The sequence below is a fragment of the Manis pentadactyla genome, chromosome X (assembly GCF_030020395.1).
Source record: "Manis pentadactyla isolate mManPen7 chromosome X, mManPen7.hap1, whole genome shotgun sequence".
Taxonomy (NCBI): domain Eukaryota; kingdom Metazoa; phylum Chordata; class Mammalia; order Pholidota; family Manidae; genus Manis; species Manis pentadactyla.
Window position 1 is genome coordinate 110,772,440 of NC_080038.1, and position 10,795 is coordinate 110,783,234.

Genomic DNA, 10,795 nt, shown 5'->3' on the forward strand with positions numbered 1-10,795 from the left:
ATGTTTCGAGCTCAAGGGCTGGTGTCAAGCAGACCTGGATTCAAATCCCACCTCTGCTATTAACCAGCTGGGTGATTTACCTAACCTCTTTGAGCTTCAGAAGATGAAAATAATGCCTACCTTACAGAATTTTTCAAGGGTTAAGGGAAACAATGCCAAGTAAAGTACCTAACCCCCAGGAAGTACTCAATTAATGTGAGCTCTTAGATCCTACAGCTGATCTTCCTCTCCTCCTGAAAGTGCTCCTGCCCTTACACTGTCTCTCCTGAGCATAGCACCACTGGATTCCATGCACCCACACTTGCTCAGACTGTGCCCCAGCCATTAGTCTACCTGAGATACCAGCTTGGCTTTAAAGCTCTTAAAGTTCCAGGAACATGTTGGATATAACATAGAACTCAGAGACCCAAATGGACATGAAATCAGAAAGTGGCACAAGTAACACCACCCTGGCTCTGAAACAACTCAGCAAAAGTCCATCTCTCTAGCAAAAGCAGGAAGGTGTGCTGGGAAAATAAACATGTAGCCAGTCTTAGTGGCAGAGAGCTGCTTCGACAGTGAAAACAAAAGTCTCTCTCTGTCTCTCTCTCTCTCTCTCTCTCTCTCGTGCACACACACACACACACACACACACACACACACACACACTCCACCACCACCTTCAAATTCTCTAGTTTCTGTGCCTCCCCTGACGCTGGAGGTAACACATGAAGCCAGTCAAAGGCCACTCAGTTCACATGAGTGTATGATGGGGAACCCGGAGAAATGAGCCCTACTGTGGGTGATCTTTGGCTGGGACTAAATCAAAAGCCCACAACCCACCACAGGAGCCAAGATAGCCTCTGCAGGCGCTCCCCTGCAATGTTACTCCACCTCAAGTCAGCCCTGCCCATCCTCTGAGATGCATGATAGCTGGGATCCTCTGGGGGCCAGTACCAGCAGGCCTGTTCCATTCCTCCATTTTCTCTGTGCTTAACAAGAGGAGTCAAAATACCTTTGTGCAAGTTACTCCATGCTTTGAGTGACTCCCTCTCAAACCAAAAAACAGGGCACAGAAAAATGAGCTACTGGAATGCCACATTCTTTGGAAAGCAAAGGACAACAACAAAAAAACAGAGCTTGAGAGTTCCCAACTATATTATCCCAAAGAGTGGGTTTTCTCAGCATGAAGACTAATCCCTACCAATCATGCTGCCCAGGTTTACACTCTTTCAATAGAGTAAAGTTTCAAAATTAGATCAGAGGCAGGCAGGAAAACAGCACAAAATGAGCATCATCTCTGGGACCTTATTGTCAATCTAGAAAAGAGAGAGAAAATGAAGAGGCTCAAAGGGCAACCGGCCCTCATGCTGGAACCCAGTGTTACTCCTCAGAGTTAGCAGCATTCAAAAGTTCTCCTGTAGTGTTGGCTTTAAGTAAAATCGCAAAAAGCAGAAAACCACATATAAAGACAACTCTAGTCCCAAGGACCAAGACTGTATGATTTCCCTGCATTCAAGAGGCAGTTTCTCCCACAGCCTGGGCCTCTCCAACTTGCTTCTTCCCCTCACCCCGATGCCCCCCAGTCCAAGCTCACGACCCTATGCTCCTTGCCATGTGGGCGTGCACTGCCCTCCTTGTCAGTTAGAAATGGTCTTATTCCGCCTGAGCTGGAAGCCTCAAGAGAGACTCGACAAGTCCCTGAACCCAAGGACCCGGTCACTGTGGGGTGGGGGCAGTGAAGCCCTGCTGATGATTAATTGAACGAGAACAGAAGGAACCGGCGGAAAGCCAAACATCTTGGCCCTTGGCATATGGCTCTAACAGTAGAGGGCACCTTCAGTTCCCATTAGCAGGACACCACTAACCGCATATGCCCAGGGGAATGCCTTGAGCGACCTCTGTCAGAGCAGCTGCCTGAGGGAGCCCGGGAGTGGTTGCCAGAGCGCCCCCTAGAGCGGCGCAGGACCTGAGGAGATGCTGCAAGGTCTAGCGTGAAGGGAGACGACCGGAGGAAGAGCCTAGGCGTATCTGTGGAAAACCTGACTCTGCAGGGGCAGGCGGGGCGACCTGAGTCCTGCACATCCCCTTCCCAGTCCCTACCGAGGGCCTACGTGGCCCTGTGTGAGAGATGCCAGAGATCCTACAGGCCAGGGCGGCCAGCCGGCCGAGACGCAGCGGGACATAGCTGCCTTCTCGGCGAGTAGAGCGGGGAGCATTTACCGGGAGCCTAAGGAGCCGCGTCTCCCTTCACTCTGGTCTCCGCTGAGGTAGCGGGACTGCCACTGCCGCTGCCTCTCTCCAGCCGCCGCAGTCTCAACAGTCAACACATCCAGTCGCTCCGCGAGACAGTGACCCGCAAAGCCAGCTGTTGAATGGATCGCGTCGAGCTCACGGGGCGCAGAACCGTCCCCGCCGCATCGAAGTCGGCGACGCAAGCGCGCGCCCCCGTGCCAACGCCCCGTGCGCCCCTCGCCCCCCTGTGGCCCGCACGAGCTCCTCACAGCTGCGTCCCGGCTCCCGCCTCCAGGCGGTGGAATCCCCTCAGTGAACTCTCGCCAAGCCTATTGCCTCCCCTCGCGGACTCCGCCCCCTCGCTGCCGTCCCTCAACTTGCCCGCAGGACCAATGGCAACAATGGTTGGTCCCGCCCCTTCGACTCCCCAGAGGCCAATCGCCTTCCCCTGAGGACCTATTCAAGTAACCCCGCCCCTCTCGTGCGGCAAAGCAGGAGCCAAAGTTTATCCCTTTGCGCGGTTGCTCCTGACGATTGTAAGGCTCTGCCCAGGCGCCGCCCCCCAACCCCCGCTTGAAGTTCCAGTGATTTAGAGACTGCAACTTACTGGTTAGCTGGCCCCACGCGACCTATTTCCTTTGAATAAACGAGCATTAAAAAGCTAACGAGAGAGGTACTGTTGTCCACCTCATCCAAGTCAGGACTGCTGAGAAATTAACACCTGCTTGGCCGAAATTTACACATCATAGCGTCAGCAAGATGACAGCGAAGGTCATCCACTGACTGTCTCGCTTCGTTATTGGTTTGTTTTGTTTTATTTGTGTTTGTGTTTTGTGTTGGGGTTTTGTTGTTGTTTGTCCCATGTACGGAGTCCCTGCCCTCCAGGTTGGACAACTTCCAGGGACGACGACTCACTGTCTCCACTGACCGCCGCTTGGGTCCCTGCCTAGGTGGCTTGAGGTTGAGTGAAACCAGCCCCGTGTAACTTCTGCTCCTCGAGGCCACGCAAAGCCAGCGTTGCCCTTCTTCCTGTGGTGATCCAACAATTTGAAAAAAAATCTTCTGGCCCATTATTCTTCCGGGTTCTTTTCTTCCAAAAACCTGGGTTCAAGACTCTTCTTTGAAGTTATACCAATTCCTTTATATATTTGAAAATGGAAGGTGGGAACTCGGTCTATCCTCCCCGCAAACTCCTAACTCCTGTGCACAGAGCAAACCAGGACGGTCATGTCCCTTGTCTAGACACTAGACTTCTCTACTCAAGCCCCCTAAGATGGCATTCACTTCCCTGACTGCCATACCATATCACAGGGCAGACGACTTTGGATTTACTGTCAGCCCACCCCGTGGCTATTTCTCACTGCTGCTGCTCTGGCAAAGCTCTGTTTTCTATTTGATTAGCTAGTAAATGTCACTAGGTTTTGCTTTTGGTGTGGTGGGGCGGGGGGGTCCTAGTTTCACTGTCTTCTATCAAGACCTGTGGCCTGTGGCCTGTTCATTCTGTCCTAAATCTCCCTCCAATTCGTCCTACCACTGTCTTGCTAAGGCCCTCATCCTGTTTGCACTACTGCCAAAAAGCCTCCCAACTGGGCACCTTACTCCTAGGACTGCACCCCCCCCTTGCTGGCCTCCCAATACTCCTCTTCTCATCCATTTTACACCAGAAGTTAGGGTTGTCTCTAAAACACAAATAAAATTCTATTGCTCAGATGGATTAAAGATGGCGGCCTGAGAGGAGAGACAGAGGCTTCCTGGTAAAACTGGATACAGTTAGAAAATTTAATTGGCGCAACTAATCCTGAGAGAGCAACAGGAAAGAGGACGGCGTCAGACTGTACACACCCGGAGAAAAGAGCAGACCTCAGCGAACGGGGTAACTTACCAGAGCTGTGGCTCCACGGGACCCAAGCCCCTCCCCCACCCCAGCTCGCCGGCAGGAGGAAGACAAATGGAGCAGGGAGGGAGTGGAAGGCTTGGGACTACTGAATACCTAGCTCCGGAGATCTGCTCTGGGAGCACAAACCTACATTTCATGGTGCTTTCATGAGACTCGCATGGAAAGTTAATACTGTTGTGCCCAAAGTCATGAATCCCAGAAGACCACCAAGGAGCCAACACTGATGCAAAAGCAAAGAGCCTTTATTCGAGCTAGCTCAAGCTCAATCTCTCATCTACACCAACGCAGTGGCAAGATGCCAGAGAAAGAGAGCGAGTTTCAATACCACAAGGGTTTTATGGGGTTCTAGGGCAGTTGGTGGGGTGATGGTCATGGCTCTGGCTGATTGGTTGGATCTAGAGGTAGTTGGTGGGGTAATGGTCGTGGCTCTGGCTGATTGGCTGGATCTAGGGGTAGTTGGTGGGGTGATGGTCATGGCTCTGGCTGATTGGCTGGATCTAGAGGTAGTTGGTGGGGTGATAGGTCGTGGCTCTGGTCAATTGGCAGGGTCTAAGGGTGGTGGGTGAGCTCCTTGCTGACTAGAGAGGAGAGAGACCAAGCTCCGATTGGGTGAAATAGGATCCAGGTCCCAATTGGCTGAGGTAGGATCCGGGTCCCAATTGGCTTAAATAGAATCTTGGAGCTTGCCCTTTCATTCCCCACCTTCTCTGGATCCTAAGAAGGGACCCAATCATGGGTCTAATAAGGTTTTGCAGTTGTAAGGAGATAAAGGCTGATACTGTTGTCTTAGCACCATTAGCTGGACTGTATTAATTCTATCTTTAATTAAAGTTATCAGTTTTTGAGGGTACATGGTCTAAAGGTAAGCAGGAGTAACAAGATTACTAGGGGCTTGTATTGAGCACGGAGGACTATCGGTTGGACAGCCCCCACGTGGTCTCTGACAATCTGGACCAGCCTGTTGATGATACAGGGCCCAAGGGTTAGTAAAAGGAGTAGGATAGCAAGGGGTCCTTGAATATTAAAGATAATTTCCTGCCTTGATTTCTCTCTGGGACACTGGCGCCTTGGTTCGGGCGCACATCAAAAGACTGCATGCCCAGCCTCTAAGGTGGGCTAAGATATTGTCTATTTGCTAAAGAATCCTGCCTTTTACTATGCCGTCTACAGCTGGGTCTGCATGCTAAGTCAATTGCTCAGCTTGCAAAATTACCTAGTCAGATCTGAAGGAGGAAAGACAGCACATAGGCCTGGGCCTTTTACTATGCTAAAGTGAATCTTATACACGATTACAAATGATTAGCATAATAAAACATGTGCTACTCTTCTTTATCTGGGGAACATTAACTAATCTCACTGAAGAATGATTCTAGAGCTTAATGTTTAACATAGTTTTAGTAGGGGGGGTGGTTTCCAGCATGTAGTTACGTTGCTCTGATTGCAAATATCCTGCCCTGCCCCCTCCAGAGGCTCTCACCTTATTCTGTCTAAGCCTATGGTCCCTGTCTCATTCTCCCCTCTACAGATAGAGACCCTAGCTGCTGCTAGGGAAAAGGGGCAATGACCGCTCTGGCTGCTTCGTGCTGAGAAGGGGGCGCAGTAAAGGGTGCAGCTAGGTCTCCATCACTGGTCAGTTGAGAGGGCCTCGGAAAGTTGGCGCTTCTATTCTGGGTTTCATTTCTATTACTATTTGCAGTTTTGTGGCTTCTAGGCAAGATAAAACAAATTGTGTTATTAGGTTAAGTAGCAACATCTGGAGTTGGATTTTCCATTCTGGAAGGACAAACTTGACGAGATTAAGAATGCATGGCTGAATATGAGAACTAGAAATATGAAGACTCTAATTGAGAATCATAGTCAGGTATTATGGGGAAACTAGAATTCTGGATCGAGTTTACATCTCAATGACTAGTATTAGGATTTAGTATAGATAAGACTGCATTATTGAAACAATACTTTTCTCTAAAATCACCCTTATTTTTATTAGAATTAGCCAGATTCAGAAAACAATTAACAGTTGGCTTGATTATTTGCATAAGTGCAGCAAAAGGAGCAATTGATTACATAGGCTCTTTTAAACATGCCTTGTGGAACTTTTTGTAAGGAATTTCAGATTGAACTTTTAAAGGCCTCTTGAGGCCAGACAGCCAAGCCAGACTTGCCATCAGGTTTTGCCTGCAGTACCTGTAGATTTGGGTGAATTCCTCTCTTCTCGAGGTCCCTGAGACATCTTGAGGTTCCTGAACCTGCCAGAAAGTGACCTTCCTTACTCACCTGGTAAGGCTGCTAGGAACCCTGTAAGCAAGGTACCAGGCCAGTTCTTCCAAGGGGCTTTGTTGGCTTTATAAAGTCAACCTTAGTTCCTTAAAGCTGTCCATATCTGAGTTTATGCACGTGTCTCTCAGGTATGACATTCCAACAAAGCCTTGGTAGTATAACCTGTGTTTTTAATTGGTCCTCTTACAAGGAATGCAGGTTCTTATTGAACTTATGCAAATAAACATACTGCCATGAAACATAAAAATACTGAAAGCTTTTAAATTCTTGAGGGATCAGGTAGAGAGAAAGATAAATGTTTCAATTCTGCTTATAAAGGTATTGTCATTCATGAATCTGTCAGCTTAAGAGAAAAAGCTTAAAACACTTTATCAGCAACATCTGAAACAAAAAGTCACAAAACCATCTTCCTTAGTTCACTTAATCCTATGTAACCAATACCTGTTCTGCTGAAATCTAGTTCTTTACTAGTGTAGGAGTAATAAAACAGTGACTATAAATGGCAAAAGACTTACAAATGACAATGGTTAAAGTTCTGATGAGAGCTTACTGCAAGACAGTAGACATAAGGAAATTCGGATATTTCTGTAACAAAAAAAACATTCAGTAACAAAGTTTAGCATCATTCCCTTTGACAGTGCTTTCCAGGTAATTAAGCAGGTAAGTCTATATCAGATAAATAAGCCAAATTAGTCAAATACTTTCTCCAATAGAAAAAAATCCCTCCGACATGTTCCAGGGGCCCTCCGGAAAATATCAGAGTTAACTAGAGGTAAAAGTACCTTTTTGAATTTGATTTTGGGAAGTTGTCAGAAGAAAGTTTATTTGGCACTTGCTTAAATAGTATTATAGGTTGCTATGAAGCAATACTTATCCATTTAACCAGAATGACAAAATACATCAAAGGCAAATAAAGAAGTTTACACAGTTGTTAGCAAACTTTAGCTTTAAGTTTTTTTAGTATTAAGATGTCATTTTCTTAAATACTCAGACAACTCATTGAGACTTTAAGCATGAGAAACTTCTTTGATAAAACAATTAGAAAGCCTTTTGCAATCTTCCATCATTAAGAGCAGACTAACAGTTTAAGAAAACTTTGTCTTTTTAACTGAAAACAAAATTCTAATTTTGCTGTGTACTTGATACTGAGACTCATTTGCTTTAATTTTATATAGCATGACCATATTAAACTCTTCCAAAACTTTCTACAACCTTCTTCTTATATTTAGAGTTCTCCCTCTAAATAAACAGCTGTACTTTAGAACAAAGTTACTTTCTATTATCAAAAGACACATTCTTTAGCATGCAGAAATGTTTTCCGTATTACTTTAAGTAGTTTTAATTAGAACTTAAAACCATTAGGTACCTTAATTTCTAGTGAACACTGAGAAGCAGGCTATTGTAAACTGTTACACTAGCATTCTTTAGATTGACAAATTTATGAACATTTTATAATTTCTGTAACTATGAGCTTTACAGCACAATCTCTCACTAAACATAAAGTATATCAACTTAGCAAAACTTTAAGATTTTAGGTTACTACAAAGATTCTCAGGCTGCAGGTAGGTATACACACTGTAACACACAATTAAAAAGGTGTTCACTTGCCACACTCATTTAGTTCACTCATTCGTAAAAACTATGCTAGATTACTTACAAGACCTTTACTGAATATTAGACAAAGCCAAGCCTTTAAGCATTTTATTCTTAAAAGATTTAGCAGATAACATCGACTTAAATGACCTTAGGTAAACTGAGGCAGATGATAACTACAAGGACATGTGCGCCTCAGCCAAACCCAAATTAGCATTAATGCTTAACATTTTTTATCAGATTTTCTGGAAGTTTTCGAATGCCCAATTTTCACAAGCACTTGTCTTTAAATCAATTTCATTAATACCATCCGGAGGTAGAAAGATATTTTCATTTACACACTTAGACACACAAACATACAGACTGAGACATAATGATAAGGTTCCCTCTGGCAGCCATCCAACATTGAAAACTGGCTACTCACTAGAACAAAAAGTCTGCCACCGACCCTTCTGGACTTCCACACTGAGGTTGTTAGCTCTTCCCCTAATATCTTTAACCTGTAAGAGAGTGGTTGGATTAAATGTTCCCTCCGGCAGCCAGCCAACGTTAAAGGATGGCCTCTCGGAGGTGCAGAAAACACAAAATTTTCCCTTCCTGATGTCCGTGCTCAAATTGTGAGCTCTCTCCCTAACGTCTGAGAAAAATGGTCTGTCATGAGAGACAAGGGGGTCATCTGCGTCTGTCCCATTTCTTCTGTAAACAAGACTAAGACAAACACGACAAACAACAAACAGGCGCCTACAGAGAAGAATCTGCCGCAGCCGCGGAGGCAAAACTGAAAGTAAGTTGAGGGCCTGTCGGACTTCAGCGGCAGCCGACTTTCCTCACAGATGAGGACCTCGTCTTCCAGATGGGGGCAAGGGACATCTCCCAAGACCCCTGGTCGGCGACCCGCCAGCACGTCCGCCTAAGTCAATGCCGACCCAGATACAGATTGGAGCTCCTACAGGCTTATACAGGCTTGTTCATGAACAAAAACAGTGAGACACAGATAAAGACAGAGTGAGACACAGGTAGACAAGGACAGACAGATAACTGAGTGCACTCACCAGCCGGCACAGGGCCCTCCGGGTCGGGAGTCCTGGGGGTGTCTGGGATCCCGGATGACCCCCCAAATGTTGTGCCCAAAGTCGCGAATCCCAGAAGACCACCAAGGAGTCAACACCGATGCAAAAGCAAAGAGTCTTTATTTGAGCTAGCTCGAGCTCAATCTCTCATCTACACCAACACAGTGGCAAGATGCCAGAGAGAGAGAGCGAGTTTCAATACCACAAAGGTTTTATGGGGTTCTAGGGCAGTTGGTGGGGTGATGGTCGTGGCTCTCGCTGATTGGCTGGATCTAGGGGTAGTTGGTGGGGTGATAGGTCGTGGCTCTGGTCAATTGGCAGGGTATAAGGGTGGTGGGTGAGCTCCTTGCTGACTGGAGAGGAGAGAGACAAAGCTCTGATTGGGTGAATTAGGATCCGGGTCCCAATTGGCTGAGGTAGGATCCGGGTCCCAATTGGCTGAAATAGAATCTGGGAGCTTGCCCTTTCAAATACAGGCAGAGTTCCTGGGGAGACTGGGATTCCGGCTGCTTGTGGAAAGCAGGGATCCATATCTGGCTGCTCTGGGACAAAAACTTATACCTGTGTGCCCAGCCCACTGGCTCAGGCAGTAGAGACAGGCACAGGAGCCAGGAGGCGGGGAACAGCTCTTTCCTCCCCCCAGGCACCAGTACCACTCCCCTGCGACCCCCGACATTGCTTCAGGGGCTGAGCAGCTCCAGAATAGAGCTTCTGGACACTAGAGGGCGACATATACAAACATGAAACGCCAAAGGAACCTTGTCCAGAGTAAAATTGTTAATACAACTCCAGAGAAAGACTTAAATGATACGGACCTCGTGACTCTTCCTGAAAGGGAGTTCAAAATAAAAATAATCAACATCCTAATGGAGGTACGGAAAGACATCCAAGAACTCAGGAATGAATTCAGGTCAGAGATCCAATCATTAAAGAACACGATGGAGGGTATTAAAAGCAGGTTGGATACAGTGGAGGAGACAATAAATGAAATGGAAACTAGAGAAGAGGAATACAAAGAAGCTGAGGCACAGAGAGAAAAAAGGATCTCTAAAAATGAAAGAATATTGAGAGAACTGTGACCAATCCAAGCGGAACAATATTCGCATTATAGGGATACCAGAAGAAGAAGAGAGAGAAAAAGGGATAGAAAGTGTCTTTGAGGAGGTAGTTGCTGAAAACTTCCCCAATCTGGGGAAGGACATAGTCTGTCAGGCCATGGAGATCCACAGATCCCCCTACACAAGGGACCCAAGGAAGACAACACCAAGACACATAGTAATTAAAATGGGAAAGATCAAGGATAAGGACAGACTGTTAAAAGCAGCCAGAGGCAGAAATAAGATCACATACAAAGGAAAGCCCATCAGACTAACGACAGACTTCCCAGCAGAAACCTTACAGGCCAGAAGGGAGTGGCATGATGTATTTAATGCCATGAAGCAGAAGGGCCTGGAACCAAGATAACTTTATCCGGCGAGATTATCATTTAAATTTGAAGGGGGAATTAAACAATTTCCAGATAAGCAAAAGCTGAGAGAGTTTACCTCCCACAAACCATCTCTGCAGTATATTTTTGAGGGACTGCTATAGATGGAAGTGTTCCTAGGGGTGGGTAGCTGTCACCAGAGGTAGGAAAATTATGGTAGGGAGGGTGGAACAGCTGATTGCGAGGCAAATGCCAAATTAAATTGACTATTCCCAAAGCCAATCAAGGGATAGAGAAAAAGTACAGAATCTGATACCT

General features: G+C 46.4%; 1 long non-coding RNA gene across 1 annotated transcript; it reads right to left on the reverse strand.

Annotated features, from left to right (window-relative positions):
* Positions 1-4,990: 4,990 nt before the first annotated feature.
* On the reverse strand, positions 4,991-9,290 carry LOC130681913 (uncharacterized). The gene is made up of 3 exons (XR_008995191.1): positions 9,034-9,290; positions 5,540-6,973; positions 4,991-5,444 (listed from the first exon to the last, which is right to left on the reverse strand). It is a non-coding gene; the product is annotated as an uncharacterized LOC130681913 (long non-coding RNA).
* Positions 9,291-10,795: the final 1,505 nt, after the last annotated feature.